The 14288-nt window shown below is 38.6% G+C and overlaps 1 protein-coding gene across 1 annotated transcript in view; it reads right to left on the bottom strand.

The window, feature by feature from the left end:
- Positions 1 to 14288, bottom strand: part of ESRRG (estrogen related receptor gamma) — a 696148-nt gene that overhangs the window by 663220 nt on the left and 18640 nt on the right. The window lies entirely within an intron of this gene.

Raw genomic sequence — 14288 nt, 5'->3', positions numbered from 1 at the left:
AAGAAAACTTCAAATAGGGCCATGAAGAGTCTGGACATGACACCACCACCACCACCAACTACAAAGTACTAACATATATAAAAGATTAGAAAGGGGCAGGGATGTATGTCTCATGGATTGGAAATAAGACAAGGAGGCATTCACATTTGGATCACCCCGTGAATCACACAAGGTCAAAAACTGGAGACCTGACGATTGCTTGGTAGCCTGGTGGTTTAGGTCTCTCCTTGGTGGGCAAAGGTCTGAATCACCAGCATGAATTATGGCAGTGAGTACTCTTCTTGAGAATCTAAGAACAAAAATGCTCATTGACACCAGTACTCTGCCTTCAGAGTTAGGGCCTGTTGCCAAAACTGGATTAGCTAAAACAATGGGTCTCTTTTCCAACAATGACCTCCATTTGTGAGGCTTGACCAATTATTCTTCAACACAAAAAATAATTTTAATCAACTGTAGCCTTCTGAAACCAAATGCAGCAATGCATTTATAATATTTTGTGTATGTTAGGCAAGATGTGGCATATGTGGAAAGTGTAAATTGAGAGGAATCTGTACATTAAGTAGGTTATTGTTATACCTTTGTATTAATGGCAACACTAATTACATATATATGTATATTATATATAACATATATATATATATATATATATCTGCCCCAAGTGGGTGGACGTTATTGATTTCCTCATGCCAGGAAACCAAACAGACCTACTAACAGCTAGAGTATTATTAAACTCTCTCCTAAATTTGAGTTTGAAAAGATTCTCCAAAGTTATGAAGCACTTTGTATAGGATGGCATTGCTGTAAGCAAACACCATATCTAAGGGAGGTACTAGGCATTAATCAAAAGACAAAAATTTTTAGCTTTTTATTATTACTTATATATTATTATAATCAAAATTATAAAAGCATATGTGAGTTCTTCACAGTAATCAGTGAGGATGTTTCAGGAATATTAGCATCATTGAATGTTAGGGTGACAAGGTATCTTAGAGGTTAACCAGTCCAACTTCCTCATTTTGCAGTTGGGGAAACTGAGGGCCAGAGAAGGTATAGAACTTGTCTACATATCACACAGATGATTAGTAGCAAAGCTGGGACTAGAACTTTGTTCTCCTAATGTCCTGCCGCATGCTGTTTTCATTACACTGTAAGAAATGCAATTTATTGTGCAGAAATTCACTAACACCTTTCTATACAGCTTCTAGCATTTATATAGTGCTTTAAAGTGTTTGCCCAGCACTTTAGATATATTATGTCTTTTGATCCTCACAATAACCCTATGAGGTAAGTGATATTATTTTCTCCTTTTTACAGATATGTAAACAGCTAGGTGGCTCAGTGGTTTTGAGCACCAGGTCTGGAGTAGGGAAGATTTCTCTCCCTGATTTCAAATCTGGCCTCAGACATTTACTAGCTATGAGACCCTGGGCAAGTCACTTAACCCCATTTGCCTCAGTTTCCTCATCTGTAAAATGAGCAGGAGAAAGAAATGGTAAGCCACCCTAGTATCTTTGCCAAGAAAACCCCAAATGGAGTCGTGAAGAGTTGGATATGACTGAAATGACTCAATAACTCAACAGAACAGTCTGAGAAAGGTTAAGTGACTCACCAGAGAGTCACAGCTGGTAAGTAGCTGAGGCAGAATCTGAATTCAGCTCCCCATGATTCCAATCACTCCTTAACCTAGCTGCCTCACCATGTGTTCTTCAGAATAATCCTATGAAGTAGGCCATGCAAGTATTGCTCTCAGTTAACAGATGAAAAAAAAAAAACACCTGAGCTTTAGGTTAACTTAACTTAGGTTAAGTGAAATAAAAATATGTTCTGCTTCCCAGTCTCAAATTCAGATCTTAGTGACTTAAAATTCAGCGTTCTTTTAGAACACTCAATTTTAACGAAGGAATTATTATATGAATCAGACTTTGAGGAAAAAACAAAATCACAAGAAAGCAATATATGGGATTTATATATAGAATTTATTTTTAAAAATTTATACATTTAAATATATTTAAAATTTAAATATATTTTTTAAAGAGCCAACTCTCAGGGCAGCTATCAGGTTAGTATAAATTCAACTGAGCTCCACAATCTATCTCCCAGGCCTCACCTGCCTTCGCATGATTCATATACCACCTTCTATAATATGTATACATTTTCTGACCCCCCCCCATTCTTCCCCTCCCCACAGCTGCCAGTGCCCTCCTTCCCTAAGGTCTCCATATTTAAGCACCTTGTCTCTATTTTGTATTTATTCTCTGTATGTACAGAATAATATTTATTCAGTACATACTGAATAAATAGGTACTGTGCTAAGTGCTTTACAAATATCTCATTTGTTGCCTTCCACACTGGGACTGTGGTGACACTGTCACCATATGGCGACTCCATTCTTGTTTTTTTTTGCAGGGGGGAGGGTAGGGCAATTGGGGTTAAGTGACTTGCCCAAGGTCACACAGTTAGCAGGTTTAAGTTTCTGAGGCTGGATTTGAACTCAGGTCCTCCTGACTCCAGGGCTAGTTCTCTATTTACTGTGCCACCTGGCCACCCCAGTGACTCCATTTTCTAGTTGATGAGAAGTTAAATGACTTGCCTAGGGTCATAGAACTTTAAAGTGTCAGGGGCTATATTTGATTTGAACCCAGGTCTTCCTGATCCCAGGCCCAGAACACTATATATTACACCACCTAGCTTCAGGGATTGTTATTTTTTTTTCCCTTTTTTCTTCTTTCATTCTTCTTTCTTTTACTTTTCTTTTTTTTTTTTTCCTTTTTGGTCTTTGTATCTCCTGTGCATAGCACAGTATCCAGCATATATTAGGTACTAAGTGCTTGTTGATTAATTAATTTACATAGGCTAGAATTCACTCCCTCCTCACCTCTGCCTCTTAATCTGATAATTCAATTCAACAAACACTTGTCCTTATGCTCAGTTCAGCTAGAGCTCCTCCGCGCCTCAAATTATATTGTATGTACTTGTTTGTTTTATGCATCCAATCTTCCATAGAATGTCAGATTCCTGAGAGCAAGGTCTCTTGGTTTTATTTTTGGTCTTTATGTCACCAGTATAGTATCTTTCATAGGTGTTGAACTGAATTGAATTGAATCACACAATTCACATACTTGAATTTGAGTACACATTGGTTCATCCCCTACACCTTCTTCATCTACTGTATAAGGATCATTGACATTGAGAATGATACCCTAAGGTCATCAAGAAATGGCATTTTCAGGCAAGAAAGATAATTTCAGTATACTATCTTTATAAACACAGGGAAGCATACTAATATATTTGAGAAGAATTTCAACAAGAGGGGAAAGAAGAATGGTTTTGAAGCTAATTTTAAGCCAACCCAAAATTCTGCTAAACAAAGCATTATAATCTCAGAACATTCCAGTTAATGGAGTTGTTTTTTTTTAATAGAAAATTTAGTAGTGCAGCAAACTTGATCCCAAAGAAGAGAGACTGTTCTACTCGTTCTTTGCAGAAGTAAAAGATTAGGAGTGTGGTACTATAGGTTTTGGCTGATGCTTTGGTTAGAACTAAACTTTTTTTTTTCTTCTTTTTTATTATAAAGGCTAGCTCCCTGGGTAAAAGAGTGACATACTAGGAAATCAAGATGTTGCAGAAAAAAGTAGCAATAGAGAAAGAAAACATGCGTTTCGAAAGAAATGACAAAATTTTGGGCAAAATATAAATTGCAATCAAGTGAAAATGAAATAATATCAATAACAAATTAGTATTTGATTTTATGTATTCTTAAAAACATTTTTATACATATGCCATAAATTTTTTACTCTAAATCTAGACCCTTTTGTTCTCACGCCCCCTGAAAACTTCTAGGTTTAGTTTGTGCTCTGTTCTGAACTTGGGAGAGTATACTGTCATAGCTACCTAGACTCAATAGAAATGAAGATCTTCCCAGCCTATGTCCCAGTCCTATAACCTTCTATAACTAAAGACTAACCCAGGAGCTATCTGAAACAAGGCGATTTTGCCAGTTGCTTTTGACCTCTGAAACAAACAAAATCTTTGCCTAGGCAGTGACCGAAGCAGTGACAACATGAACTCTAAACACACTCTGGAAATCAGGGTTAACCTGCTCGAGTTCCTGATTCTATTCCATATAGATAGCTTATTTTATACATAAGAATGGGGTTGGTAGGCGGGAAAGACAGGGTCAGGCTTTGGGACAGGTAGTTGGAGTCACCATATGGGCAGTGGATAGAAGTCTGGGGTCTGGAGTCAGGAAGACTTGAGTTCAAATGTGGACTCAGAAATTTACTAGCTTTGTGACCCTGGGCAAGTCACTTAACTGCTGTTTGCCTCAATTTCCTTATCTGTAAAATGGGGTTAATAAGAACACCTACCTCCTAGGGTTGTTGTAAGGATAAAATGAGATAACATCTGTAAAGCTGTTAGCACAGTTCTTGCCATAGAGGAGGAACCACTATATAAATGATAGCTATGCTTATTATTATCAGTTGTCTGTGTGGTGTGATTTCAGGATGAAAAAAGACCTTGGTCTTCTGCAAATATCTTTCCCACTTTCTTACTGAACCTGGAAATTCTTGAGACAAGAAGCCTGTCTTTGATTCTTTGATAAAGCTGAAGGTACAGATTCCTGCAGAGAGAGGGGACACAGACAATGCTTAAAATGACACTAAATTGTAAATGACTGATGAGGGGATTGAAGAATATTAAAGCTGTAAGTAACATTGGAGAGGTCTAGGCCAACATCAAGGCCTTGCTGTTGCAGTTAAGCGATCTAAGATCAAAGGTCACATACCTTGTTAGAGATAGACCTGGGCCTTGTACTCAGTCTTCTCACCCCACATTCTAGCACTGTGTCTTCCCCACTGCACAATACTCCTTTTTCTCTACCAAAACAGTTTTGAGGTGTTGCAGTGGACAGAACTTCGAGTCAAGATAGACTCCTGAGTTCAAATTCTGGTACAAACACTTATTAGCTGTATGACCTTGGGCAATTCATTTGTCTTCTCTCCACTTTCATTTCTTTACCTGTAAAGCAGGGATAATAACAGCATCTACCTCACAGGGTTGTCGTGAACATCACAACAATGAGATAATATTTATAAAGCACTTAGCACAGTGCCTAACATACAGTAGGCAATATATAAATGCGTATTTGCTTCCCCCTCCCTTTTAATTCCCTGTGATTATGGAGATAAAAGCAAAAACAGGAGATGTTCCTTCTGAAATATGTAAAAGCTGTTCACATAAACATATGGATGGCCAGTCATTGCTGTAAGGCCAGTAATTCCCCAGTGTTTTCTGCCAAAAAACATTTTACCATCTGTTAAAACCAGATTAATCTGAGATATAAAAATCCAGTACCCCATTAAGAGTTCACTTCAGTGGACAAGCATTTATTCAGCACCTACTATGTTGCAGGTCCTGTGCTGAGCCCTGAGAATACAGAGAAAGACAAAAAGACAATCCTAGTTCTCAAACAGCTCTCAGTCTAATGAAGGGGAAAAACACATGAACAGCTATGTACAAACAAGGTATATTCAGATATATTGAAGATGATCAACAAAGGGCAACCATTATTAGCATTAAGGGGAATGAGGAAAGGCTTCCTATAGATGGTAGATTTTAACTTTGGAGGAAGTCAAGAGAAACCAAGAGGCAGAAAGAATTCCAGGTATGGGGGAACAGCCAAAGAAAATACCCCAAGTTTGGAGATGTTGTTCTGGGTTCAAGGAATGACAAGGAGGCTAGCATACATGGATTGTAGACTGCGTAGGTGTGAGTGATCTATAAGAAGCCAAGATAGGAGGTGGCCAGGTTATAAGGGCTTTGAACACCAAACACACACTTTTATATTTGATCCTAGAGGTTGTAGGGAGCCATTGCAGTGGGGAGGGTGACATGGTCAGTCCTATGCTTTAGGAAAATGAATGTGACAATGGACTGGAGTTCCAAAAGGCTTGAGGCTGGGATATCAACCACCTGGCTACTGTAATAGTCCAGGTATGAGCTGCTGGGGGAGTGTCAGAGGAGAGAGGGATGAGTGTATATGCATTGGTATGAAAAACAAGACTTGGCACCAGATTGGATGGGGGAGGTGGGTGTTGAGAGGGAAACACAGCCTGATTCTTCCCCCTTCCCCACTTGTTAGTGCCCTCTTTCTGGAAATTACTTTGTATTTTTCTTTTTCTTATTGCCCCCAAAGAATGTAAACACTCTAAGGGTAGATACTTTGATTTTTGTTTTTGTATCCCAGTACCTAATTCAGTTCTTGATATATAGGGGATCATTAATAAATGTTTGCTGAACTGAAATTTTTCCCTTGCTTAGAACACTTGTTAAGATCTTTTTTGGGGGACTCAGAACCAATTTGTAAGGCACACAAGAAAATTATTCTTATTCATTTATATCCAAACCTTAGTACCATTATGCAATCTTCCACTAGTGGAAATTACAACAAATCCACGGCATTACATCCTACCTAGCTCTTGTCTGCCGCCTTCCGTTAATCCCCCATAAAAGATCCCTCCAAAAAAGGTTGGAAACCTTTGGGATTCTCTTCCTATTTAATGGGAGCCAGAGCAGCACATGGGCTGCACATCTGCCATCTTCCTGTCCCTCATGCTCTATAGGCAGTTGCATCTTTTTCCAGTCATGTCCTTGAAGATGCCCTTCACATCACTTCTCTTGTGTCATTTTTTTTTTGTTATACTGAATCCTAATTACATCCACCACACTGTTTTCCACTGCTGAATTTAAGATTGTTCTGAAATCATAGTATTCCATAATACCAGAGTTTTGAACCATCAGTAGAGCCTTCTGGTGGGCTCCCTACCTCAAGTCTCTCTCCATCCCAATCCATTCCTCCACTCAACCATTAAGTGATTTTCCTTTGACAACATCATACCTCCTACTTCAATAAATTCCAGTGGCTCCCTTTTCTCCCTGCCACCAATTATAAAAATCCTCTGTCTAGTATTTCAATCCCTTCACAGTTTCGCTATTTCCTCCTTTTCCAGTCTTTTCACACTCTACTCACATCCAAGTGCACTATGATCCAGTGACTGACCTACTTACTTGTGTTTGTCCTTCATTTTTGAAGAGGACCATGGCATCAGGGAAATGATGACATGACTTGCAGTTGCCTTTGATTTGAGTGAGGGAGATCAGTGCAAGGTCACCAACCTCACTTTCTCCTCCAGAGCCATCTGGGTCTAGTGGCCAGCTATTCATCAGGATGACTGGAGATGATTCAGGATGCAATGGGTTTTAGGCTAAGGCCTTTTTCAAGTACTCAGACTGAGGTAACGCCCATTACATACATGACGCTCCCATTTCCCAACTCCTGGTCTTTTCCCTTGGTGGCCCCCATGGCCTGGAATACCCTCTCTTTTCACTTCCACCTTTCTGCTTCCCTGAATTCTTTTAAGATTCAGCTCAGATGCCACCTTTTTCAAGAGGCCTTTCACAGTACGTCCCCAATTGCTGGTGCCTTCCCTTTGACATTGGAAATGCCAAACCATTCCAGTATCTTTACCAAGAAAACCCCATGGACAATGTATATGGGGTCACATAAAGTCAGATGCAACTGGACAACAACAAAACATTGTACATGTATACAGTGGTCTGTGTGCAGTGTGGTTCATTGGCTGTGAGCTCCCTGAGGACAGGGAACACCTTTGTGTCTTTTCTTTGAATTCCCAAGCGTTTAGCACAGTGCCTAGGACACGGTAAGTACTTAATAAATGCTTTTTGACTGACCTACTGATGAGTTAGGCAAAAGGAGTCACACTTCATATAACTTTTTAAAAAGACATTTTAGCTCATGATTACAATATTAGATGTAATCGGTCTTCAGGTGATGAGCTCATTCTATTCTAAGGAGAAAGCCCTGGCCTAGATCCTCCCTCTGGTTAGCTCTGCTCTGTCCCAAGACCTCACAAGAGAATCACAGAATTATAGAATCTTAGGGGCCACCTGGTCCAAAGAGGCTGGCTGGTTGTGGAGGGGAAAACCCATCCTGTGCTCCCTCCTAAGTGGTTATCCAGACTGTCTGAACAGCTACCATGATGGAGAACTCTATATCACCAGGCAGTATTTTCTACTTTTTGAACAGCAATAATTCTTAGAACTTTCTTCCTTACATTGAGCTAAAGTACATAGGCATCCTGAAAATACCTGAAATATAATTGAAAATTATATCCTGAAAATAATAAATTTTAGTGAGGGGGGCTTGGTAACAGAGTGAATACAGTGTTAGGCTTGGAGCTAGCAGTTAGAGACCTGCCTCAGAAACTTCCTAGCTATGTGACCCTGGGCAAGTCACTTAACCTCTGTCTACCTCAGATTCCTCGCCTGTAAAGTGGGGATAATAATAACATCTACTTCTTGGGGTTCTTGTGAGGATCAAATGAAATAATATATGTAAAGTGCTTTGTAAATATTAATATTATTGCTGTTGTTATTTATTTGTGTCTGACTCTATGTACAAAGCCCATGGGGATTTTTTGGCAAAGATATTGGAGTGGTTTTCTGTTTAATTCTTCAGTGTGTCCCTATTTTACAGCTGAGGAACTGAGGCAGATAGGGCTTAAATGACTTTCCCAGGATCACACCACTAATAAGTGCACAAGGCCAAATTTGAATTCATATCTTCCTAATTACAGGCCTGACACTCTATCCACTGCGCCACCTAGATGCCCTGTAAAGTAGTTTTTCAGTTGTGTCTAACTCTTCTGCTAAAGATACTGGAGTGGTTTGCCATTTCCTTCTCTAGCTCACTTCACAGATGAGGACCTGAGACTAACAGGGTTAAGTGACTTGACCAGGGTGGAACAGCTAATAAGTGTCTGAGGCTTGATTTGAACTCAGCAAGATGAGTCTTCCTGACTCCAGGACTGGAATTCTATTCACTATGCCAGCTATCTGCCTTACAGTGATGTATAAATGCTGGCTATTGTGACGATTATTATCAGCACAAGTCTGTCTCTGCCATTACAAAATGTATGGACCTTTTGAGAGCAGGTCAGTGTCTGGAACAACTTTAGAGGTATGAGGAATGGGGCAGTTATAAGGTGTGTCTTGATGGGCACTAGGAAAGGTCTCCCACCCCAGAAATTTCTTTTCCATTGGTCCAGTCCCACTGAATTTCTAATTTCCACATTACTCACAAATTTGGGGCTTTGTTTATATTATATTTGACACTTCATCACCCACTATCTTGTGCTCTAATTTTTTCATTGTAGGTGGAATCTTCTTCATCAAAACAATAACAAATGTTGAGACTAGGAATTCTATCTTAAACTTTTCTCATGTCCTGCCTAATGCCTATTATAGCCCCAAGCACACAGTATAAACTTAAGCTGTCAACAAATTCTTGTTGATTGGTTGTTTGAAGAATCAGAGGTCACTACCTAGGAGGGGCAATGCATTAAGCCATCATTAGCCTTTAATACTTTAGCTTGAATTTGGTTATCAAATTGGGTAGGGTTCAAAGGCCACAGGATGTCTGTGTTCTGATGGGAGGGTAAAGGTTGGGATGAAGGATAATGAATAATGAGATGAGGTGGGTAGAAAGAAAAGAAGCAGGTATAGTAGGAAAAGACCTGGACATGGAGTTAAATCCCATCTTTGTAGCTTATTACCTCTGTGAACTTAGGTAAGGCCACTTCTATGGGACTAAGTTTTGTGATGTGTAAAATATGGTGACTGGATTAAATGATCACTAAAATTCCTTCTAGTCCTAAATCCAGGGATCCATTCTTTTTATCCAGTTCCTAGGATTAAATGGTAACACTTTTCTCATTATCCTTAAAGTAGAAATCAAGCATTTTGCAATGTAGAAATGCTTTTGATTAATTGACGTTAATTAATTAATGAGTTTCATCATCAAGGTGTTTACCCTTCAAAGATGATGCTTCCTTAGTGATTTGGTGTCATGATTATCATAAAGCCCTTTCCTAAAGTTTATTCCATGCAGGCTTTCCCCTAAGGGGAGACTAGGGCAACTGATTATATATTACTTCTACATGCTCTAGGTCCCAGACAAACTGGCCAACTTTATGTTCATTATACATAAAACCCATCCCCTAGCTTGGCAGAAATTGTGCCCAATGCCTGGAATGTATCCCATCCTCCCTTCCGCTTGATAAAATTCCTAGCTTCCTTCACTGCTTAGTTCATGTCTGATCCAATAGGAAGGTTATCCTGATCCCCCCTCCACTACTAATGCTGTCCCCAGGAAATGACTTTGTATATATTTTGTATATATTTCTTTCTGGTGTTCATGTCACTTCTCTTCAATAAAATGTAAGCTCCATGAGGACAAGAACTGTTTATTTCTTTTCTTTTTTTCTTTTTTTTGTCTTTGTATGCCAACACCTAACACAAATACTTGACATACCAACAAAATTGATGAAATGATGGGGTGCAGAGAACATCAGCAGTCTGTCTCTAAGTATGGAACTTGAGGAAACATGAAATGTTTAAACCATTTAATGGGAACAATGAAATTAAAACCAATCCTGTATGTAGCCAAACTAAAATAGTAGAACACAGCAGACTTGGTGAATATGGTTCACCACCAGCCATCATCATACGAGTCTCCGTTTCCATGATCCCTACAATAGGTCCCAAGTAGAAACTGGGTCACTAAAGACAAAGATTTTTTGTAGCTTCCCTGCCCCCAACCCCCACCATATGGGTTTAATACAATGGAGACACTAGAGAACATGACTGACACACTCCCATCCCTCCATACACACACACACACACACACACACACACACACACACACACACCAATGTCAATCTTAAGAATACAGCACTTTTTCTATATTCAGATAATAAAGATTTTTTCTAAGTATACAGAATATATTCTGTCTATTTGACCCTGCCTTCCTAAAAAGTTTGGTGGCCACTAGATTTTGAATTTTGCTACCTTTATTCTATTATAAACCATATTGACCTGTGAGTCTGTAAATATGATAATTATCTCCTACTTGACTTTGAATTTTTCAGGCCCTAACTACTACTAGTTTCTTATCAATTTGTGACACTTCTAACAAGGGTAGTTAGGTGTTCTCCCTAGTTCTGTGCTATTACTGTAACCCATAACTGAAGTGATCACTCCTACTTGGGCTTCACAGGGGCCTGTAATTCTACTCAGCCCTCATCAGGCCCACTATGTACATCCAAAATAACAATCACTACGAGTGATCAATGGATACAGCTATAATACATCTGACTAGACTGACAAAACCCCAAACCCAACAAAACAGCTATAATACATCTGACTAGACTGACAAAACCCAACCCAACCTAAGCAGGTTTTTATGAGATAATAATCATTATCAGTAGCATCAAAGTCTAGATATAACTATTACTACTGAGGTCCAAACTCTGGCTAATGTCAAGTGTTGCTGGCTAATATCAATAGTCTGGGAAGAACCAAATGAAATTCCCAACATAGTTATAATTAAATTGGTATAATTAAAAGCCAGAAATTGGTAGCTCTTCAAGTATGTGCTAACCCTTCTTTAAGTCCAGTTAATAAGCAAAATTAGCTGTAAAACTAACACCCATTTTGCTTAGTATTAAAACTAATCTCGACATTAGCCATAATATAGTTGAATGTCAAATGAATCCTTGGTTGAAAATGTTGAGTAATTTCTGATCGTCATTTTCTCCTAACTCATAAATAGATAGTATCCCTTTTCTTGCTGGGGGGTTAGTTTAACAATTTTGTTTTATTAGGCAATAGATACAGGAAAGGTAGAACACAAATAAATGCTTTTTAAATAGTTTGTATTTTAATGCATATATGATCAACTTATTGTGTATAGTGGGATGGAAAGTTCAGAGGTAAGTTGATAATCAGTGAGATGGGTCATGTTTATGCCCCTCGGGTGGCTGTAATATATGCAAAACTCCCCCAAAATTCAGTAGAAGCTACTTATGCAAAAGGGATGTAGAACTGACTTCAATATTATTATTTAAGATGTTTTAAAGAGTGTTTTCCATCTTTCTTATACTTGGAAATAGTTAGATTTTATTGCCATGTTGTCAGAGCCAAGAAATGTAATTTTAAGCCATAAAATACAACCTTTTCCTTTGGCTGTGGAAATTTATATGTACATATTTATATGTATATATATAATATGAAATCTATATAAACGGGGTGGCCCACTTAAAATAAAGTCCACTTAAAGCCATACATCATTAAATAGGGTCTACTTCTGGTGCACACACATCTTGAACATATATGAATGCAAATATTGTTTATATATAATTATTTGTGCAACCTAACCATATAAAATATATATACACATATAGGAAGAGGAGAGAAAGTTGATTGCCTTTGGGAAATTGTGCAATGTTCTTATTGACTAAAGCTTTTCCCTGAAAAAAAAGTCCATCTTTTTAACATCAATATTCTTCCAGCAATACTGTATGGCCACAAGTCACAGAATATCAGTTTCTGAAGAATTAGAGTTGTGGGTCACTCAGAGGTCAGTGGAGAGGTTGGTTTGGGTATGAGTGGCCTATGACATATTACCAACAAAGAATTGTATAGAAGTGTTTTAAAGAATGTTATCAGAGAGAACTATTACTGACAAGGAAGGTAGGCTGGTCTTGTGGTTAAGAGCAAGGGAGAAAACTCACATACTCCACTGGTAACCATGTAATGTCAAAATTGCTACAGGAAGGGTCCAGGTATACTGGATGGACCTTTGGTAAAGAATTGATGGAGGACTTGGATAGGAAGATATGGAGAGATTGTAATCTGTACCACGGGAGGCAATGGCCACATCTATGAAATGGTAGGTCCATCTATCTACCAAAGTATATTTGTGTCTATTTCTATCTATCTATATCCATGGATCTGTAGAGATATAGATATGTACATATTAATATATATATACATTCATATTCACATATTCACTTTCTCTAGACATCTATCTAGAGAAGCCATGTGAAACAGTGGCTAGAAGGTTGACCTTAGAGGCAGGAGGACCTGGGTTCAAATCTTGCCTCCAATATATAGCAGTTATGGGACCATGGGCAAGTCAATTAACTTATCAATACCCTGAGCAACTCTTCTGAGACTCTGAGTTACAGAAAAACTGCTGACCTGTACCAGTGAAGGTAGTTTCCACAGTAGGAGTTTCCAAAATCAGGATAATAAAAATTTTCAAATCGTGATAATCCAATAATCTACCAACATCTAATTGGCATGGCTTACTGTTGGAGAGTTATTAAACAGGGGTCATGGTACAGAGGAGAGAAAACTGGATTTGGAATCAGTGCACCTGGCTTCCAGTCCCGCTTCTGGCCTTGACTGTGTGACCTTGGCAAGTCCTTTAACCTCTCTCTGGCTTGGTTTCTTCATATGTAAAATGAGAGTGTTGGACTAGACCTCTAGAGTCTCCTTCCAGTTCTAGATCTCAGATCACAGGATTACATTCTTTGGAGGTTCCTAAAGTCCCCCAAACAAGTTCTCTCCCTTATAGAAAAGCATCAGTGAGTTTACAGTGGTAATGGGGGGGGGGTCAGAGGTTTTGACTGAGCTTATGCGCAGTACTACCAATCATAATCATTGAACACAATAGTCACTATCGAGATATTACCTCCCCCTGTTGATCCCTTTACCCAGGACTCTATTACAGACATGTTTCCCCACTTCTTCTATCTCACATTCCAAGACTACTTAATATAGGGTGTCCCAAAAACTTAGTTCAGTCTTAAGCTTTAATATTTTTAAGCTTTAAAATAGCTTAGAGTTAAACAATTTCTATATACTATTTATCTTATTAAGATTATTCTTATAGCTTAAAGCTACTAAAGCTTTATACTGCACTGAGATTTTTGGGACACCCTCTATTTAGGTACAAGGGATAAAAGAGGGCAGAATGCAATCAGTCTTACTTATGTGTGTTCTACTTGCTAGTACCCTTCACTGAAATACATGTACAGGGACTATGACTGCTATGGTAAATTGGACTGGTAAAATCAAGCCACAGACAGAATCAGGCAGTCTAGAATTCACACAGTTCAAGGGAGTGCAGAACAGTTAAGAGAATAAGTCAAAAATTGATTTGTCAAAGAGTGTGCTCAAGGGAAACAACTATGGGACCTTTTCTCCAAGCCCACACCATTGAAAAAAAGAAAGAAAACCTTTTGACATATACATAGTCATGCAAAACAAATTTCCACATTGATTGCGGCCAAGAAAAGTATTCTCATTCTGCACCTTGAGTCTATCACCTTAGGAAGTGGGTACCTTGCTTCATCATCACT

This window comes from Petaurus breviceps, unplaced genomic scaffold (assembly GCF_028583685.1).
Source record: "Petaurus breviceps papuanus isolate PSGF00001 unplaced genomic scaffold, PetGlider_PUasm1.0 90702, whole genome shotgun sequence".
Taxonomy (NCBI): domain Eukaryota; kingdom Metazoa; phylum Chordata; class Mammalia; order Diprotodontia; family Petauridae; genus Petaurus; species Petaurus breviceps.
The sequence above is the reverse complement of the archived record's forward strand: the minus strand, read 5'-3'. Positions and strand labels throughout refer to the sequence as shown.